The following is an 18,267-nucleotide window of genomic DNA, read 5'->3' as shown; positions in this document are numbered from 1 at the left end:
GCGGGTGTTAAAGTTTCCCACTATATTGTATTAATGTAATTTTTTTTCTTTATGTCTATTAATGGTTGCCTTATGGATTCAGGTGCTCCTGTATTTGTTGTGTAAATATTTATAATTGTTTTATCTTCTTGTTGGATTGTTCCCTTTATCATTTTTTAGTGTCCTTCTTTTTCTCTTGTTATAGTCTTTGTTTTAAAGTTTATTTTGTCCAGTATAACTACTGCTAACCCAGTTTTCTTTTCACTTCCGTTTGTGTGACAAATGCTTTTCCTTCCCTTCACTTTTAATCTACATGTGTCTTTACGTCTGAAATGAGTCTCATGTAGGCAGCGTACAGATGTATAGATTGGTCTTGCTTTTTTATCCATTCTAACTCTCTGTGTCTTTTGTTTGAAGTATTTAGTCCATTTACCTTCAGAGTAATTACTGATAGGTATGTATTCATTGCCACTCTGTTACTTGCTTTACGGTTGTTTTTGTAGTTCTTCTCTGTTCCTTTCTTCTCTTGCACTCTTTCTTATCGCTTGCTGGCTTTCTTCAGTGATTTGTTATACTCTAATTATTTTCTCTATTTTTTATGTGTTTATTACTGGTTTTTGATTTATGGTTACCACTAGGTAAATCATAACATCTTATGCACATAGCAGTCTATGTAAAGCTGATGGTTACTTAAATTTGAAATCATTCTTACTCCTCTCTCCCTCATATTTTAGATCTATGATGTCATAATTTACATGTTTTTATTTTGTGATTCCCTTGACTGATTTTTAGAGATATACTTAATTTTAATGCTTTTGTGCTTCCTACCTTTCTTACTCCTATTTTATGTTTTTTCCTTTCTTCACAAAAATTCCTCTTTAATATTTCTTGTAGTGTGTGGCTTAGTGTTTATGAATTCCTTTAACTTTGGTTTGTCTGGGAAACTCTTTTATCTTTCCTTCTGTTCTTAATGAAGCCTTGCTGGATTTTTTTTATTTCAGCATTTAGAAGATAGCATGCCACTCTCTTCTGCCCTGCAAAGTTTCTGCTGAAAATCAGCTGATTTTCAGTAACTTTTTTCTTTTCTCTTTCTGTTTTAAAATTCTCTCTTCATTACTACTTTTTTTTTCCTCCATTTTAATTGCTGTATGCTTTGTATGGACCTCTTTGGGTTGATTTTGTTTTGGGTTTTTTGCGCCTCCTGGATCTGGATTTGTTTCCTTCCCCAGATTAGGGAAGTTTATAGCTATTTATTTCTTCAAGTACATTCTCTGCCCCTTTTCTGTCTTCTCCAGAGATCCCCATAATGTCAATATTATTATGCTTGATGATGTTGTTATGTTTCCTTAATTTATTTTCATTTTTTTTATTATTATCTTTGTCTTTTCTGTTGTTTTGTTTAATTGCTGTCCATTACTTTGTCTTCCAGGTCACTGATCCATTCCTATGCTTCCTGTAGTCTGCTACCCATTACATCTAGTGTATTTTTCATTTTTTTTTTTTGCTGAGTTCTTCAACTTTGGGCCATTCTTTTTGGGTTTTATCTCTTTATTGAGGATTTTACCAAGGTTCCATACTCTTTTCTCCAGTGCAGTGAGTGTCTTTATGACCATTACTTCAAATTCTCTATTAAACATATTACTTACCTCATTTTGTTTAGTTCTATTACTTTGATTTCCTCCTATTTTTTTCCTTTAGGGAGATAGTCCTCTGTCTCCTCATTTGTCTAACTTTCAGTGTCTGTTTCTGTCTTTTAGGAAAATCAACTACATCTTCTATGCTTGAAAGTAGTGGCCTTATGGAGAATACGTCCTGTAGTACCTTGCAGTGCAGTGTCCCCTGTTCACTGTAATTCAGCAGTTCAGAAGTGCCTCCTTTGTAAGTTGTGTGCACCCTGATCTTGTGGCTGAGTCACTTTTCCCTTCAGACTGGTGGTTTGCAATGACTCTCTTTGCCTGTTGTGGGCAGGGCTTGGTCCCTGTGGTGTTAGTGGGCCAGTCTGGGGCCATCTTGGGCTTAACATAAGTCAGATTAGGTGATTGCCAGAGATGCAGTACCACTGAGCTACAGAGTGATTTCCCTGTGTTGTCTTTCCTTGAGTAACTATCATCAGTGTACAGAGACTGTAATCAGACCAGACCTTGGCAGGTCCCAAGGTCTGCCTTGGCTGGTGGGAGGAGCTCTGCACCTGCCTGGAACTGAGGTGGGGTGGGGATAGTTGAAGGAGACTGATCTACAGAAGAGAATGGGACAGGTGTGCAGTGTTAGCAAAAACATTTTTTGGGGGGGTCTGCCTGGGAGGACCTAGAGACAAGGCCCAGCTGTCCAGGGTTGTCCTCAGAAGAATGTGGGAGTAAGGCATGCTATTAGTAAGTTAGATGGAGAGTATTCTCCATGTGCTGGTTCCTATAGGTGTCTGTGTATTTGGATGCTGGTTGTGGGCAGGAGGGAAATGGCACTCACCAGGTCCTTTGTTCCTAGAGATGTCTCCTGAGAGATGCCTGCTCCTCCAGCACATGCTCTAAGATTAATCAACAAATTCTCATCCTATTTACCCCAGGTATTTTTCAAACTGCTGCTTCTATGCTGCATCATAGTGGGGTGTTTATTTTGCCATCTCTTTAAGGGCAAGGACTCAGTTTCTTCTCACTCTCTTGGTTCTTCCAGAGCTAGGCCCATTGAGTTTCAAAGTTCGAGGTGTTAAGTCTTGCTGATTGTAAGAACTTAATAAATTCAGCCCCTCTAGTTTTATTATTTTTTAAAGGTTTTATTTATTTATTCATGAAAGAGAGAGAGAGAGAGAGAGAGAGGCAGAGACATAGGCAGAAGGAGAAGCAGGCTCCGGGCAGGAAGCCTGATATGGGACTCCATCCTGGGACTCCAGGATAATGCCCTAAGCCAAAGGTAGACGCTCAACTGCTGAGCCACCCAGGCATCCCAGGCTCCTCTAGTTTTCAAAGCCAGATGTTATAGGGATACATCTTCTTCATGTAGCCTCCCTGGTGTGAGAGTTTGCTCCCTCTCTTCTCTTTGAGCCTAGGTCATCCTTCCCTCCTGGGGACTGCCCCGAGGTTTGTAAAGCTGCCAACTACATCTATGTCCTTCCTGCTTTCTTTCATGTGTCCTCTTTCCTACATTTAGCTGTGAAGAGTCTGGTTTGCAGTCTTCAGTGGTTTTCTGGGTTATTTACACTGATGTGGGTGTAACTGTGTGATGAGGTGAGCTTAGGATCTTCCTACTCCACCATCTTCCCTGGAAGTCTTATCTCCCTTTTTTATTTATTTTTTATTTATTTTTATTTTTATTTTTTTTAAAGATTTATTTACTTATTCATTCAGAGAGAGCAAAGAGAGAGGCAGAGACACAGGCAGAGGGAGAAGCAGGCTCCATGCAGGGAGCCCGATGCGGGACTCCATCCTGGGTCTCCAGGATCACACCCCGGGCTGCAGGTGGCGCTAAACCGCTGCGCCACCAGGGCTGCCCCCTTTTTTAATTAATAATACTCTACAAACATTTTTCTTCTCAAAAAGAAAAAAAAAAAAAACAATTTTAATTGTATTGATCAAATCTTCTCTGTTGGGCTTTGTTAACTTTGTTCTTTATGTTAATTTTTAATTTTTAAAAGTAAATTTCACTTTTTAATTATACATGAACGAATGCTTGTTATAACAAGTGCAATAATGTACTTTAATATGTGTATTGTCAATGCTTATCATCTCCCACTCCCATGCCAGCATTCTCATTGCCGGCCCAATATGTGTTTTTTTCAAAACTCCCTTCTTATTATAAAAACTTACCTAAACATATATACACACAAAACTTCAACACTAGGCACTCTGTGTGTGTGTATAAAATGTCATCAGAATCCAATGATATGAGGTATCTACTTAGATAATATATGAATTCAATTCTTCATATGAAGATACCTTGTATTGTCAGAATAAGTCTACATTGGTTGTAGTAGGTTATAGTTGGTGGTGATGCTTTCTTGGATTGCATTTGTTAGTATTTACATATATATTTTTAAATCTGTATTTTAAGTGTTCTGAACACTTCCTATTCAACCTGTTGGTGAATAAATAATCCTCTCCCTTAAACAGTGAGATGACTTAATACACAGCACCTGATGGTATATACTCCTTGGAGGCATATAATCCTTGGAGGAAGAGGATACTATACAGCACACAGGGCTTCAAATATTTATTCCTTTTAATTTCTTTAACTTTAATATTTCTTTTTTAGTTCTTTAACTTTAATATTTCTTTTTAGTTCTAATATCCCATATCATTGTGATTATATTGTTTATTTTCTAATATCTTTTTTTTAAAGATTTTATTTATTTATTCATGAGAGACACAGAAAGAGAGGCAGAGACACAAGCAGAGGGAGAAGCAAGTTCCATGCAGGGAGCCTGACATGGGACTGGATCCTGAGCCTCCAGGACCAGGCCCTGGGCTGAAGGTGGCGCTAAACCGCTGAGCCACCTGGGCTGCCCTATTTTCTAATATCTTAAGAAAGAATCTTAATTGACTTATTTGTATCTGTGAGTTTCAATTCCCTAGATGCTGAATCCAAAATAGGAATTCTTGTGAAATGGATTTTTTGAGGGAAAAACCTCTATGGAAAAGACTTTAATATTTTACCACTAAGTATGATATTAATTTAGGATTTTGGTCTATCTCCTCCATCAGATTAAGAAAGTTTCCTTCTATTCTTTTGTATCAATTATGATCACATGTTTTATACTACATTCTGTTCAAATGGTGAATTACAATGACTGATTTTTGAATGTTGTATAAACCTTTGAATTTCTGATATAAAACCTACTTTCTCATGATATATTAATTTTTTCACATTGTGGAATTTGCATTGTGTTCTATGCTCTAACCAAAAACAGAGCCTGCTGAATACACTTTTAAGTGTCTGTAGTTTTTCTTGTTATTATGGATATCATTGCACTTATTACTTGAGGCTTTAATTACCAGATTTAAAGCTTCTTGAGGATAAAGCTTGTTTTTAGACAGAATTTTTTAAAGATTCTATTTATATATTCATGAGAGACACAGAGAGAGGCAGAGATATAGGCAGAGAGAGAAGCAGGCTCCATGCAAGGACCCTGATGTGGGACTTGATCGCCCAACCTGGAATCACACGCTGAGCCAAAGAAAGACGCTCAACCATGGAACCACTCAGGTGACCCTTTAGATAGAATTTATTTGGTATCTTATCTTAGTGTTGGAGAAAAAGAAGTAAATTAGTACTGGCAGTTTAGCTGACCAGTTTTGTATGGATTTTTCTGGGTTGTTTTTGTTTTTGTTTTTGTTTTTTTGTTTTGTTTTGTTTTGTTTTGTTTTTTGTTGTTTTTTTTTCTTTTTTTTTTTTTTGGTAGCCAGGGCTAAAGAAGAAAGGAAAATGAAAAAAAAAAAAAAGAAAATAAAAAAAAAAGAAAGGAAAATGAGAAGGTGTTGCTCAATGGGTATAAAATTTCAGTTATGCAAGATGTTTCCATTTTAATTTAATCTTTTCAAGTTGCTATGAAAAGTTTTGTATTTATTGTATACTTTTTCTTCTTATCCCAAAGCTTTTGCACTTTGAACAAATAAACTTAGCAATTTCAAATATCTTATGTAAAGAAGATAAAAGTCAAAGGACTGATGATGTCTGGCATTTGAAGTTAGAGACAGTGTTTGATAGGAATAGTTTTTGTTTCATCTACGTTAATTAGCAGTAACATGTATTTATCACAGGAAAATCAAATATTCCTGCCTATTTCTTAAGGGTATTAATAAGTCATATGGAATTTTCCTAGAACCTTTTCTACCCCAAAACATGATTTTCATACACAGAAACACGCAATTACAGGATTGGTATTATATGCTATTCTATATATTTTATTCACTTTCTTAATAAATATTCAATAAAAATCTATAAACTAGATTGAATGTGTATTTACTTACTTATTAAAAGATAGCATATTCTCACTGCCAGAATGAAGATTCAAGTTTGCCAGGATCTTTTAGTTTATGATATGTACCTTCCTGCAGTAGAGAAAGGATACATTTATTATATTCAATGGCTTCAATACTTCAATGTTCCTTTCTTTTCTTTTTTTTAATCTTGATGATACTCAGGTATCAGCATTCATCTGACAATCTTTTGTTACAAAATCCAGACTGTGCTAAAAAATGTATAATTTCGGTTAAGTGAAACTTATCATTTGGATATATCATAAAACTGCCAAAAATGTGTTAATGTAAAATTTAATTTAGTAATTGAAAATCACTACCACTAAGAAATCTTTTATAAATAAATCATGACCATGTATTTCTATATAATATTTACATATAAAAAGAGGTATAAATCTCCTATTTTGTATCATAGGTCAGATCAGGCGATTTATACTCCCAGCCCCCATGTAATTTGTAATTTCATGAAGAATGATATAAGGAAGTTGAGTGCAATATAAGGCAACTTTATGTACTTTCACAAACTATTTTATTTGTTTACACTTGTGGTTTTAGCAGACTCCGGATTTTTTTTTTTTTTTTTTTTTAAGGCAGAATCTGCTGAGAAGGTGGTGAATTGAGATGACTATACAATAGGGGCCTTTGCCTTCTAAGACCCTGAACTAGTTACTAGATAAGGAGAGTCTCAGAGCAAGCATCAGCTAAAGGCTAGTGGGGTGAACTCATTCTAAAATTTTCTGAGCCTTTTTGTACCTTGAGTATACCAGAAAAAAGGACAAGTTTTATTAAATTATTAAGACCCAGTTACATATTAAAAGAGAATCTAAACATGTTGAGGAAGGATGTTAACCTTGTATAACCTTTCTCGTGGCTCTTGACACAGTAGGTGCTAAGAAATACAACTGATTGACAATGATTATAAATCTTCTTTATTGTTCCCATTTATCCAATGTCTGTTCTGGCCCTAGGAACTCCAATTTGAATTAGTCTCCCTACCATTTTTCAGGCATCACCATTTAACACTGTTGCAGTTTTCTTGGAGCAAGACCAAAATAGAATGAATGATCCTTCTTTCACAGAAGGGATAGATGAGAATGTGGAGCGAGAACTCCTTAGGACAGATTGTAGCTGGCCAAAAGACAAAATGATACAGATTTTCATCATCAAAGAGAATTCTTGATGGGTCTCTTGATGGGTCTCATAAAAGTGTTCGTCTTTTATCTTCCTAGGCCTAGACCAGGAAGCATCTTTCTAAACTCTTTTGTCAGGATACTGTACTTTTTTTATTCTGTTTCCTTCACGATTTTTATCTTTACTTCCATTTGCTCTTCTTCATTTTTTCTGGCTAAATTATATTTGTGCAAAATGGCAAATTAATATTTAATCCAACATTTCAAGTCCTGTTTAATTTTTTAAGAGTCCGTTCTTCTAGGTTTCTTGCATAAGGACAATTCTTTTCAGTAGCTATTAGTAAGCAGTAATTAGCCAGAAAGTAGCACAGTGAGTATGAATATTTTATAGTAATTAAGTCCCTGGTCCTTTTACAGCAAGAATGTATAAGCATTTATGAATGTATGAGTTGGATTATGAAGTGCATGGACCCAGCTAGCCAAAGACAGATGGAGAAGAGAGAATGAGGAAGGTGTGCAAAGGAGAATTCCTGATTCTGAGCAGAGCTCAGGAGCTTCCAGAGGAGACATATGGAGTAAAAAGAGAAAGGGCGAATGGCTATTACAGTTGGCATCATGAATGTGACAAGCATGCAGAAAGCACTAGAGATTTAAAAGATAAATAATTTATCCAAAGGACAACATGATGCCATGAAAGAATAAATTTGATTGGTACTTTCTATAACAGAAGTTCTTGAACTGAGATCAATAAACAACAGGAAATCATTGACAGGCCTGTAAGTTATTTCCACCACCTCAGAAGCCATAACAAATCATACATTTAGCCATGCAAATACATAGGTATTAACTAAAATCCTAGATGGTTTTGCTTTTTTGGAATTTTCGGCGTGGGAAGGCATCTTATATATTACTAATCAGAATATCATTTTAGCAAATGACTAATGGTGGGAAGTAATGCAAGGGGTGGTATATAGATTATGTTTTTCAGTAATATGTTCTCCCTCCCACTGCTGCCATTCATGGGAGACTTACATTTCCTAGGTCTTTGATTTTAGATTTATTTTATGACCTGCTGAAGAAAGGATGTCATGAGATGGACATAGGAACTTAAAAATGGGCTTGTACAATTTGATATTCTCTCTTGCATCTCTGCCCTTATGAGTTCAATATGTTCTCATAGGCCTCTTGTTGGAAAAAGAAATTTTGGGAGTGTACCTGGCCTCAAATAACTGCTAAAAGCCACCTATCTATGCCCACCATTTTATCAAACAACACCAGACAACCCACATACACTTGAGGGAAAAACAATTCTTATGTTACAATGCCACTAAAAATTGGTTTCATTTTTTGTTATGCACAAAATGACAAACATAGCCAATGAATGCTAAGAGATATGGCTTCAAAAATAGACGAAGGAGCTTAGTTGCTGGATGAATATGTTTGGTATTCATTTATGAATGATGAGTATTATTTTGTAGATTTCTAAGAACAGTGATTTGGAATTCCCATTTGAGTAGGTCATTTAGTTGTATCAGGAGAGAATAGATTTTAAATCTAGGTGGTGGTAAAAGTTTAAATAATGATAGTGATAGAAGAAAGGGTATTAATATCCAAAGTAAAGATACACTTAAAACAATATACATTTGACAGTTATTTGCACTTAAGGTATGTGTTGCCTCACAGCGCCAAATTCATCCTTTATTACCTGTTCTGTAATAATAGAGTTGGAGCCTATTCACAGTTTTCCTTTATAGTGAACATAATGTTAAGCATAGGAAGTAGAGGGGATAGGAAGGAAACTGAAAGTGGAGAGTATTTCTCTTCTGAGTTTCAGTTTGCTTCTCTTGGCTTCTTCTTTCTCCTGTCATGCAGCTGCACACCCAGAGTATACAGTCCCTTGGTAAGTTTACAGCTCCATTTCTGGCCTGGTTACCACCTTACTACAGTATTGCTAATAAGGACACTGTGCTCCCCAGGCCTTGGGCTATGTATTCAGTGTATGCTCCTGAGGCCTTGACTCTCACTATCAGTCCATCTATGTATCTTGGTCAACCTGAATCCCATAGATATGTCAAGAAACACCCAATACTGACCCCATATACCTCAGGTCTCACACTGCCCAGCCATTAATCAGCAACTAAAGCCATGACCCTTGTGGTGATTTTTTCCATGAGAATAGTCACTTGCACCCTACAGGTTTCCTGCTTGAAAATCTCAGCCACGATTCTTACCACCTAGACAGGTGTTTGCTGTTTTCGTGGAAACTGCGAAGAGCTCTGGCCCAAAAATTCAAGCCACAGAATTTTTTGACCAACTGATGAGTTGCCACCCTACCTTTTCCAACAAGGTCTGAAACTCAGTCTTTAGGAAAAAACTATTTCCAAGTTTGTTTTTTTCTTGGATATTCTCCCTCAGCCCCGTTTTTTTTTTTTTTTTTTTTTTTTTTTTGAGTTATCCTTGCCTTTTATTCTTCTGATATAGTTGATAATTCTTTACAGTAATGTTTCCCATTTCAAATTGCTGTGTAGTTTCTGTCTCCTGATTGGATTTTAACTAATAAAGAATGTTGATGAATCAATTTTGAGGGAGGGGGATGAGTAGTCAAGGGTAATTCTGAGATGGAGACTGATTAATGGTGGCACTCTTGACTGATGTATGAAGTAGGAGCCCAGAGGGGAAGAAAATCAATTCCATCTTGAATTGTGGACAATGTGAAGTACTTGTAGGGCATTCAGAGGTAATTGACCATCAGGCAGTGAGAGAGCATAACTGAAGCTTGGTGAGGAGAAGACAGATAGGAGATATGGATCTATGAGTCATCAGCATTCAAGAGCAAGTTGAAGTTATGAGAGAGTAGAAGTGATCACCTAAACTGCTGAAGTATGATGGATGATAAAAGCAATGACTTAAACACAGAAATCCATGGAAAACTAAGGTACGCTAATTCCCAAGAGTAACTTAGAAGCAGCCATTAGAGGAAAGTGGACACTTTTTCAAGAAGGGAGTGATTAGTGATGCCAAACATAACAGCAAATTTTATTAATATAAGGATGGAAAAATATTAGATTTGGCCATTCAATTATGTTAAGAAAAATGTCAGTTCTTTTCTAAGAATAGAAACTATCCCTATCATAAGTTGAGAAGTAAATTCAGGTGACATGACAGGGTAGTTTTTTTTCTTTGTGATGTGTAAGTGAGAAGAGAAGAGGATAAAACAATACCTTGCAGACCACATGGTATAGAAGGGAAAGGAGAATTTAGTTTTTTTGAATGAGTTTTAAGCATGACTAACAGAGGAAAGATGTCAGAGGGAGAAATTAAAGGTAAAAAACCGGTTGCAATACTAATCAATACAACTTAATCTCTGGGAGACAGAAAGTGTCAGGATTAAGGACACATGTGGAGGGACTGGCTTTCAAATGAAGGTGCTACTTGATCCTTTGTGACTGCAGGATGTTTTTAGTGTGTAAAGTATGTAACATTGAGCAGGGGAATTTAAATTTTTTTGTGCTTAATGACTTAAATCTTTTCAATGAAGTGAAGTAATCTGAGATTGATGAAGTGGAAGAAAATGTAAGGCTCTTTGGAGGAATTAAATGTACAGTATGTTGAGAAGCTTAGGTTAGGAATTTGTGACTCATTAACATAAAATAGTAACAATCAGCAGTGGAGTGTGCAGGTATGCCATTTTGTTTTTGTGTGTATGTTTGTATCCTAAAAGCGATTATTCGCTCATGTAAATAAGTGATACACTTGTGCTCTTGACAAATTGTTTCTGTATATATTTTGTATTTTCCCCAATTAACTTTTCCACTGCCAGCATATGATAGAGACTGTCTCACTGTGTAAGTAAACTTTAAGTAGGATTTTACACTGTATTCAAAATCAGTCTATTTTGGATAACTGTAGATGTAACACGGAATGGTGGAAAGAGCATAGGCTTGGTCCAAGAAAATCCTGAATTCCATTACTGACTCTTTGCCTTTTAAGCTGTAGGGTGTTGTTTCCTTCTGATCTTGACTCAACCAGAAGCTTAATAAATGTTAGTGTTATTCTTAAATGTATAAGTTCTTACATGTCTAGAAGGGTTCTCTAAAAGATTTTTTTTTTTTTTTTTTAGCTTTCTGAGTCTGAGTTTTCTCTTGTCTAAAATCAGGATATATATATTTTATGACTCATGGCATCCACAGAGTTTAGGTCAGTGATTGAGACTTAACAGAAAAATGTAGATTTCCCTATTTACCCACTGGCTTTCTTTCTTTAGTCCAAACATCTAAAGCTATCTATCTCTCTCTCTATATATAAACTATTTTAACCACTTGATTTCTCTGGTACTGACTTTTACTCCCCAAAACCACTCTTAAATATTATGTAGGACATTAGGTTTTAATTAACAATTAATTGGCTATAGAAGCAAGAATCACCCCAAAACAAACAGAAGTCATTGAGGAGATGTTCATTGAGAAATGAGTAGACAATTTTCAAATTTGCAAATATAAATGAAGACTTCTACTTCTAAGAGTATAGCAGATTAAATATTCTTTTGCTACAAAAATAACTAGAAATCCTGCATAAAATGCAACAAATATTCTCACGAATGCATAGCTGAGATAGCAAGAAAGTCTAAAGACCATAAATGACAGAGGAGCTGAAGCCAGCAAAGTAAACAGAAAATTATCGAGGTAAAGGCTTTTCTTACATTTGCTAACACCATAAATTTAGTGCCTCTTCAGGGGACAGAGACAAATCATTGAATTTATAGCAGGAGAAAAGTTCAATGAGATCTCTTCACAAAACTAGGTACCTCATCTCCATGAAAGGATATGCTAAAAGATACTTTGCTTTCACACAATGTTTAAGGTTTTAATTTCAATGACAATGGGAACTTGTTAGAAATACAGACTCTCACACTTTCCCAGGTCTGCTGTCAGATTCTGTTTCTTAACAAGATCCCAAAGTGATTTGCATGCACATTGCCTTAGTTTCCTATTGATGCTATAACAAATTTAGTAGAACAAAGTGTTATAAACACCAAGTTAGCGGAAAACAGCACAAATTTATCGTCTTGCTGAAAATCAGAAGTTCTTTTTTATTTTTTATTTTTATTTTTTATTTTTTTTCAAAAGTTGTAATATAAAGGTGATGGAAGGCCATATTACTACTGGAAACTCTAGGGGAGAAAACATCTCCTTGCCTCTTCAGGCTTCTAGAAGCTGCCTGCATTTCTTGGCTTGTAGCTCCTCCTTCATCTTCAAAGCCGGCAATGTAACATTTCAATCCTCTCTCATTTTCTCCTCTCTGTTTCATTCATCAAATCTCCTTCCCTTACTATGACCCTTCTGCTCTCTTCTTATAAGAACGTGTAATTACTTTGGGCCTACCTGCAAAATCTAGTATCATTAACTTAACCCCATTTGCAAAGACCCCTCTGGTATATAAGGTAGCATATGCACAGGTTCTGGCAATTAAGATATAAACATCCTTGTGTGGCTTTTATTCTACCTACTGCATACATTAAAGCCTGAGAAGCCCTGCCTTAGTGATCACAAAAGAAAACAAATATAAATATCCTCTAGGGAAAACTCAAGTTTACCCTACTTTGGAATTTTTTTCAAATAAAATCAGCTGAAATAGGAGCTCTAAAAAAGAAATTATAAGTCAATTGAAACAAGGAGAGAATCAATAGAACAGACAGCGGAAAGAATAAAATGCAGAATTAGGATTGCAGATGTTTATAAAATGTATTTAAGGAAATAATATTATAAATAAAAAAACATGAACACAACTTTGAAAAACAAGTTGGCATATTTGAAAACTAACCAATATATTACCAAGCAAATTAAAAACTTTATGAAAAAGAATTAATGTCCTGGCAAATACATATGGATAAATGACCCAGAATGTAGCACAAAGGAACAAAAAGAAGCTATTAAGAAGTTTTATGCACATTGAGAATATAATGAGAAGACCTAATATACATCTGATTGGAATCCAAGAAGAATGTAATAGTGAGAAAGGGTATGAGCACATATTTATTTGAAAAGGGTATCTGAGAATTCTCTAGTTGATGGAAGACAGTACTATTCGGGAAGCATAATTACAAGAAGGATAAATAACAAGAAATAATGTATTTAAATATATCACAGTGACTGTATAACACCAAGACAGCCAGAATGGAGGAAAAGACAGATTATTTACAAGGACAATAGCTAACTATTCAATCACAATAATGGATGCAAGAAACAATATTTTTGCGGACTGGAAGGTATAATTTAAAATCTGAAATTTTATAATTAGCTAAGAGCTAGGGTTAGGTAATTCCTTTATAATATGATACCACATATTGTACCTAAATAAATATAAATGTAATCAAAATATTAAACATGTAGCTATAACAGATTCCAATTCAGTAGAATTGTGAGCTCAAAAAGGATTGGAGGTTTTTGTGATTATGGAAATGTACACAAAGATCTTCAATTCTATTAGCATTGTTTTATTTATTAAGATAGTGGCTTGTATATATGCAGTTATAATAGCCTTCATATGTTTTTCAAACGTCTTGGAATGCACAATAAAATCAATACAATATATTTGACTTTGATTTTATCCTCCAATATGTCAAAAACAGAAGTTTTTTACTTAAGTAAATCCTCCGTGCTGGGCATGGTTTAAAAGCTGCAAAAGTCCAAATTGATGTCAACATAGAGATCTAAGTTTGCTTCTTCCCCATTTTCACACTGCTTTTTGGTAGTAGTGTAGGATATGGAAAGAGCACACATCACGGAGTCAGGCAGCCCTAAAATTGATCCTATCATGGAAACTTGACCTGTGGGTTATACTAAAACAACAACTACAGAAGATGATACTTTCCTTATGAGGTTGAGCACAGAAATAATAATGTGAATATAGAGGACCTGATGCTTAACCAGTTCATAAAGGAGAAAATAAATACTAGTTGGTAATTATGGACCTAGAAAAAATATTAATGATATATTCATGGCCAGTTGAACATTGCTGTGAACAGTTTAGATCAACTCAGTTTGAGGCAGTTATTCTTCAAGGTTAAGATCCAGAGAAATAAAAACTGACCACATGAAGCTGTTACGTAAGCAGAGGTTTCAACATGGAAATAATGTTTAAATCAATATTATGGTGAAGATTTCCACTTATGGAAGTTGTTTTATATTTTAAGACAAGTCAAAGTGTTTTATGTGTATTGCTTCAAATATACAAAAGAATCCTGTGTATTATTTCAACCTTTCTTGTGTAGCTGTTTAGACTCAGAAGAATTTTTTTTTAAGATTTTATTTATTTATTCGAGAGAGAGAGAGAGAGAGAGAGAGAGAGAAGCAGGCTCCATGCAGGGAGCCTGATGTGGGACTCGATCCTGGGACTCCAGCATCACGCCCTGGGCCAAAGGCAGGTGCTAAACTGCTGAGCCACCCAGGGATCCCTAGAATCAGAAGAATTTTTTCAGAGCTATATAAGTAGAGAATGGTGAACCTGAATCAGAACCCATCTCAAAGCCAGAAAAAAAAATGCCTTAAGATATATTTTAAGTTCTGGCTACCAACATGCAGTCTTGTTTACAGTCTATTGTTATGAATTCATTCTATATAAAATATGAGCTTTAATGTATTTTACTGATAGAGGGAAATGATTCTATATTTTCAAGGAATAATTGGATGAAGGTTAGTTGGAGTTAATGATAGTGTCTTGTTGAAATAACTTTCTAGGCCGTAGATGTAGCCATTCCTGCCCAGAGTGCCAAGTCAGCAAACTGGACATTCATGTTCCTGTAAATGCGGTATAGCCAGTCAGCCAATCGCCAAATGCCAAGCCAGCTCTGGGCCTCATACTTATTTACTTGCCCCTTGATCTTTCTAAATAAGGACAGGCATGCATCCCTAGCCAGTCATGCCCTGTCTGTTCATTGCTGCTTTTAAAGCTCTGTAAAACTTGCTTGCCCAAAATTGTTAAGGAGCATGTACCATTGTTTATGCCACTGTACTCCCCCAATCCATGGATCAGCTCCCCTTGACTAAGGACCTGGAGCTTGTAACTTAATTGTTTTATTTTTGCCATTTGAGAAATTGATGCTTAGTTTGATTAAGTTTATCAAGTTTATTAAAAAATAAATCTCATCCTTGGGGCGCCTGGGTGGATCAGTCAGTTAAGTTTCCAAGTCTTGGTTTTGGCTCAGGTTGTGATCTCAGGGTCATAAGATGAAGCCCCAACTTGGGCTCCCAGTTCAATGCAGAGGCTACTCCAGATTCTCTCTCCCTCTCCCTCTCCCTCTCCCTCTCCCTCTCCCTCTCCCTCTCCCTCTCCCTCTCCCTCTCCCTCTCCCTCTCCCTCTGTCTCCCCCCGATCCCCTCCCCTGATTGGTGCACCAGTGTGGTCTCTCGATAGATATATAGATAGATAGATAGATAGATAGATAGATAGATAGATAGATAGATGATAGATGATAGATAGATGATAGATAGAATATATAAAATCTTATCAATCAATCAATCAATCTCATCCTTAGTAGGGTGATCCAACCCAGTGGGATAAGTGGTCACATGCCAAAAGGAATTCTCAAAATAGCAAACAAATGATAGTTTGCCAAACCCCTTCATTCTAATATGAACATTTTGAAATTATCCACATTTAAAAATAACATAATATAGATGTGAGTTCCATCTGTTGCTCTACACTAAATCTCACCCGATGTTCTCTATCTGTCATACAAATAAAATCAAGTTTAGAAGAGCTATGCAATTGTATAGGACTTCAAGTGTGGTCTATGAATTGGTACTATGAAATGAATTTTTTGTTAGAGTCATGACAAGATGATACAAAACTTAAAAATGTTTTTAAAATGTTGTAGTGGGGGCAGCCCTGGTGGGCCAGCGGTTTAGCACCGCCTTCAGCCTGGGGTGTGATCCTGGAGACCTGGGATCAAGTCTCACGTCAGGCTCCCTGCATGGAGCCTGCTTCTCTCCCTCTGCCTGTGTCTCTGCCTCTTTCTCTCTCTGTCTCTCATGAATAAATAAATAAAATCTTTTAAAAAAATAAAATAAAACAAAAAATAAAATGTTTGTAGTGGGACACCTGGGTGGCTCAGTAGTTGAGCGTCTGCCTTAGGCTATGGGCATGATCCCGGAGTCCTGGGATCAAGTCCTCCATTGGGTTTCCCACAGGGAATCTGCTTCTTCCTCTGCCTATGTCTCTGCCTCTCTCTCTCTCTCTCTGTCTCTCATGAGTAAATAAATAAAATCTTTAAAAAAAATGTTTGAGTAATTTACCATTGCTGCAGCATTCAAAGCACTTGATCAGGGACTTGTCTCACTGAACAGGAAACAGATTTATTTAGGTATTGATGATCTTGCATGATGAATTGTAGCCGATAGTGAACTAAGCAGTACTCATGTGTTATTTTGAGGTTTTTTTGTTAAATGAAACCCAAAAGAATTAAAAATATGAGAAAGCTTAATCATTTAGTTATAAGTATAACTTGATTTTATAAACATCTCTTTATATCGTCTTTTTAAAACCTATGGCTATATCATATTAGCTACATTAAGAAAATATAATTTGTATTATTTATTTTTTCATCTAAATTTTTATATGGTGAAACAAATTCACATTATTTTTTTGTCAAGAATTAGTATGAATTTTTCTTCATGTAGCAGTAAGTCTAATGACAACTTTATAAGTAATGCTAAACAAATGAAAACGAAAATAATACTAAATTTACTCAAAGTATTATCCTTTAGAGACTGAGTTTACTTTTGTAGGCATGATTCATAGTGAAGTGCTAGAATAACTGTGTTATTTGAGAGGGATAAACTGGTTAGTGAAACAACAAATCTATTAAAATTTAAGTAGCATTTATATACAAAGTAAGAAGAAACACATTCAACTATAAAGAAATTTTAAAGAAAAGATGTTGAATCAAATACTCAAAAGAAGCTTATGTTCAATAATCCAAATACACACTGGTTCTTCAAGGGCTTCTTCTCTCTGATTTAGATTTATTTATTTATTTGAGAGAGAGAGAGAAAGAGCACAGAGGGAGTAGGTAGAGAGAGGGAGGGAGAAACCCAAGCCGACTCTATTCTGAGCATGGAGCCCAATGTGGGGCTGAAACCAAGAGTTGGTCCTTAATGGGCTGAGCCATCCAGGTGCCCCCACAGGTTGGTGTTTCTTTTAAAGTAGAACATCAGGTTGAAGACTACAGGATCATATAAAATTGCTGAGCCATTAGTGAAAGTCTATATTAATGATGCACTCTTGCAAATATTAGGTAAATTTATCATTTAAAGAATGGTCAAGTACCAGCTAACTGTTACAACATAATCTGACATATTTAGGAAATCGTTAATATTTAGGTTAATAATAAAGACATACCAACTCTTAGAACACATAAAATCAACAAAGATTTTTTATATTGAATCTTACCTATGCTCAGATATTGTTAAAACAATAGTTCTTCTGGTGTAATGACAGTAAGTAAGAAGGTCATTTCTTTAGCTTCATTGCTAATAATCACAACTAATTCTGAAATGCATCACACTGTAGTATTACATTGCTTTGGACTTCAGTTCCAGTGATCCAGATGCAAAGACGGAGAACAATTTAGTTATACAGCGTATTAGTTATCTGTTGCTCAGAACAAATCACCCAAAACTTAATGGCTTAAATAATCAAACATTTATTTTCTAACCATTTCTGTGGGTCATGAATATGGGAGAGCTATGTAGGTAGTTCCACGTTAGGCAACTTCTGAGGCTCTAGTCAAGCTATTGACCAGAGCTACAACCATCTGAAGACTCACAGGAGGCTGAAAGATCAGCTTCCAACCACTCACATGGTTGTTGGCAGGCCTCAGTTGTCACCAGTTTTTGACCATTTCCTTGCAGGACTGATAGGATTGCTTCTCCCAGGATGAGTGATTAAAGAGTGAGAGAGAACATCTTCCAGACAGAAGCTGCAGTTATAATTTAACTTGAAAGTTATGTACCATCCTATTTACCACGTGCTGTTCCTCAGACAGATCAACCCTGGCACAAAGGGAACTACACAAAAGTGACGATACCAGGAGGTATGGTTCATTGGGGGCCACTTGCAGACTGGCTACCACATGCAAATTAAGAAATTTATGCTAGGCACACCTGGGTGGTTTAGTTAGTTAAGCAGCTGCC

General features: G+C 35.9%; 1 long non-coding RNA gene across 1 annotated transcript in view; it reads left to right on the top strand.

Annotated features, from left to right (window-relative positions):
- Positions 1–1,731: 1,731 nt before the first annotated feature.
- The window catches only part of LOC144291720 (uncharacterized), a 223,444-nt gene continuing 206,908 nt past the window's right edge, over positions 1,732–18,267 (top strand). The window contains exon 1 of the long non-coding RNA XR_013359136.1: positions 1,732–1,857. This is a non-coding gene — a long non-coding RNA (uncharacterized LOC144291720). The remainder of the gene's footprint in view (positions 1,858–18,267) is intronic.

The sequence above is a fragment of the Canis aureus genome, chromosome 20 (genome assembly GCF_053574225.1).
Source record: "Canis aureus isolate CA01 chromosome 20, VMU_Caureus_v.1.0, whole genome shotgun sequence".
NCBI lineage: Eukaryota > Metazoa > Chordata > Mammalia > Carnivora > Canidae > Canis > Canis aureus.
This window is presented reverse-complemented; position numbering and strand designations above follow the sequence as displayed.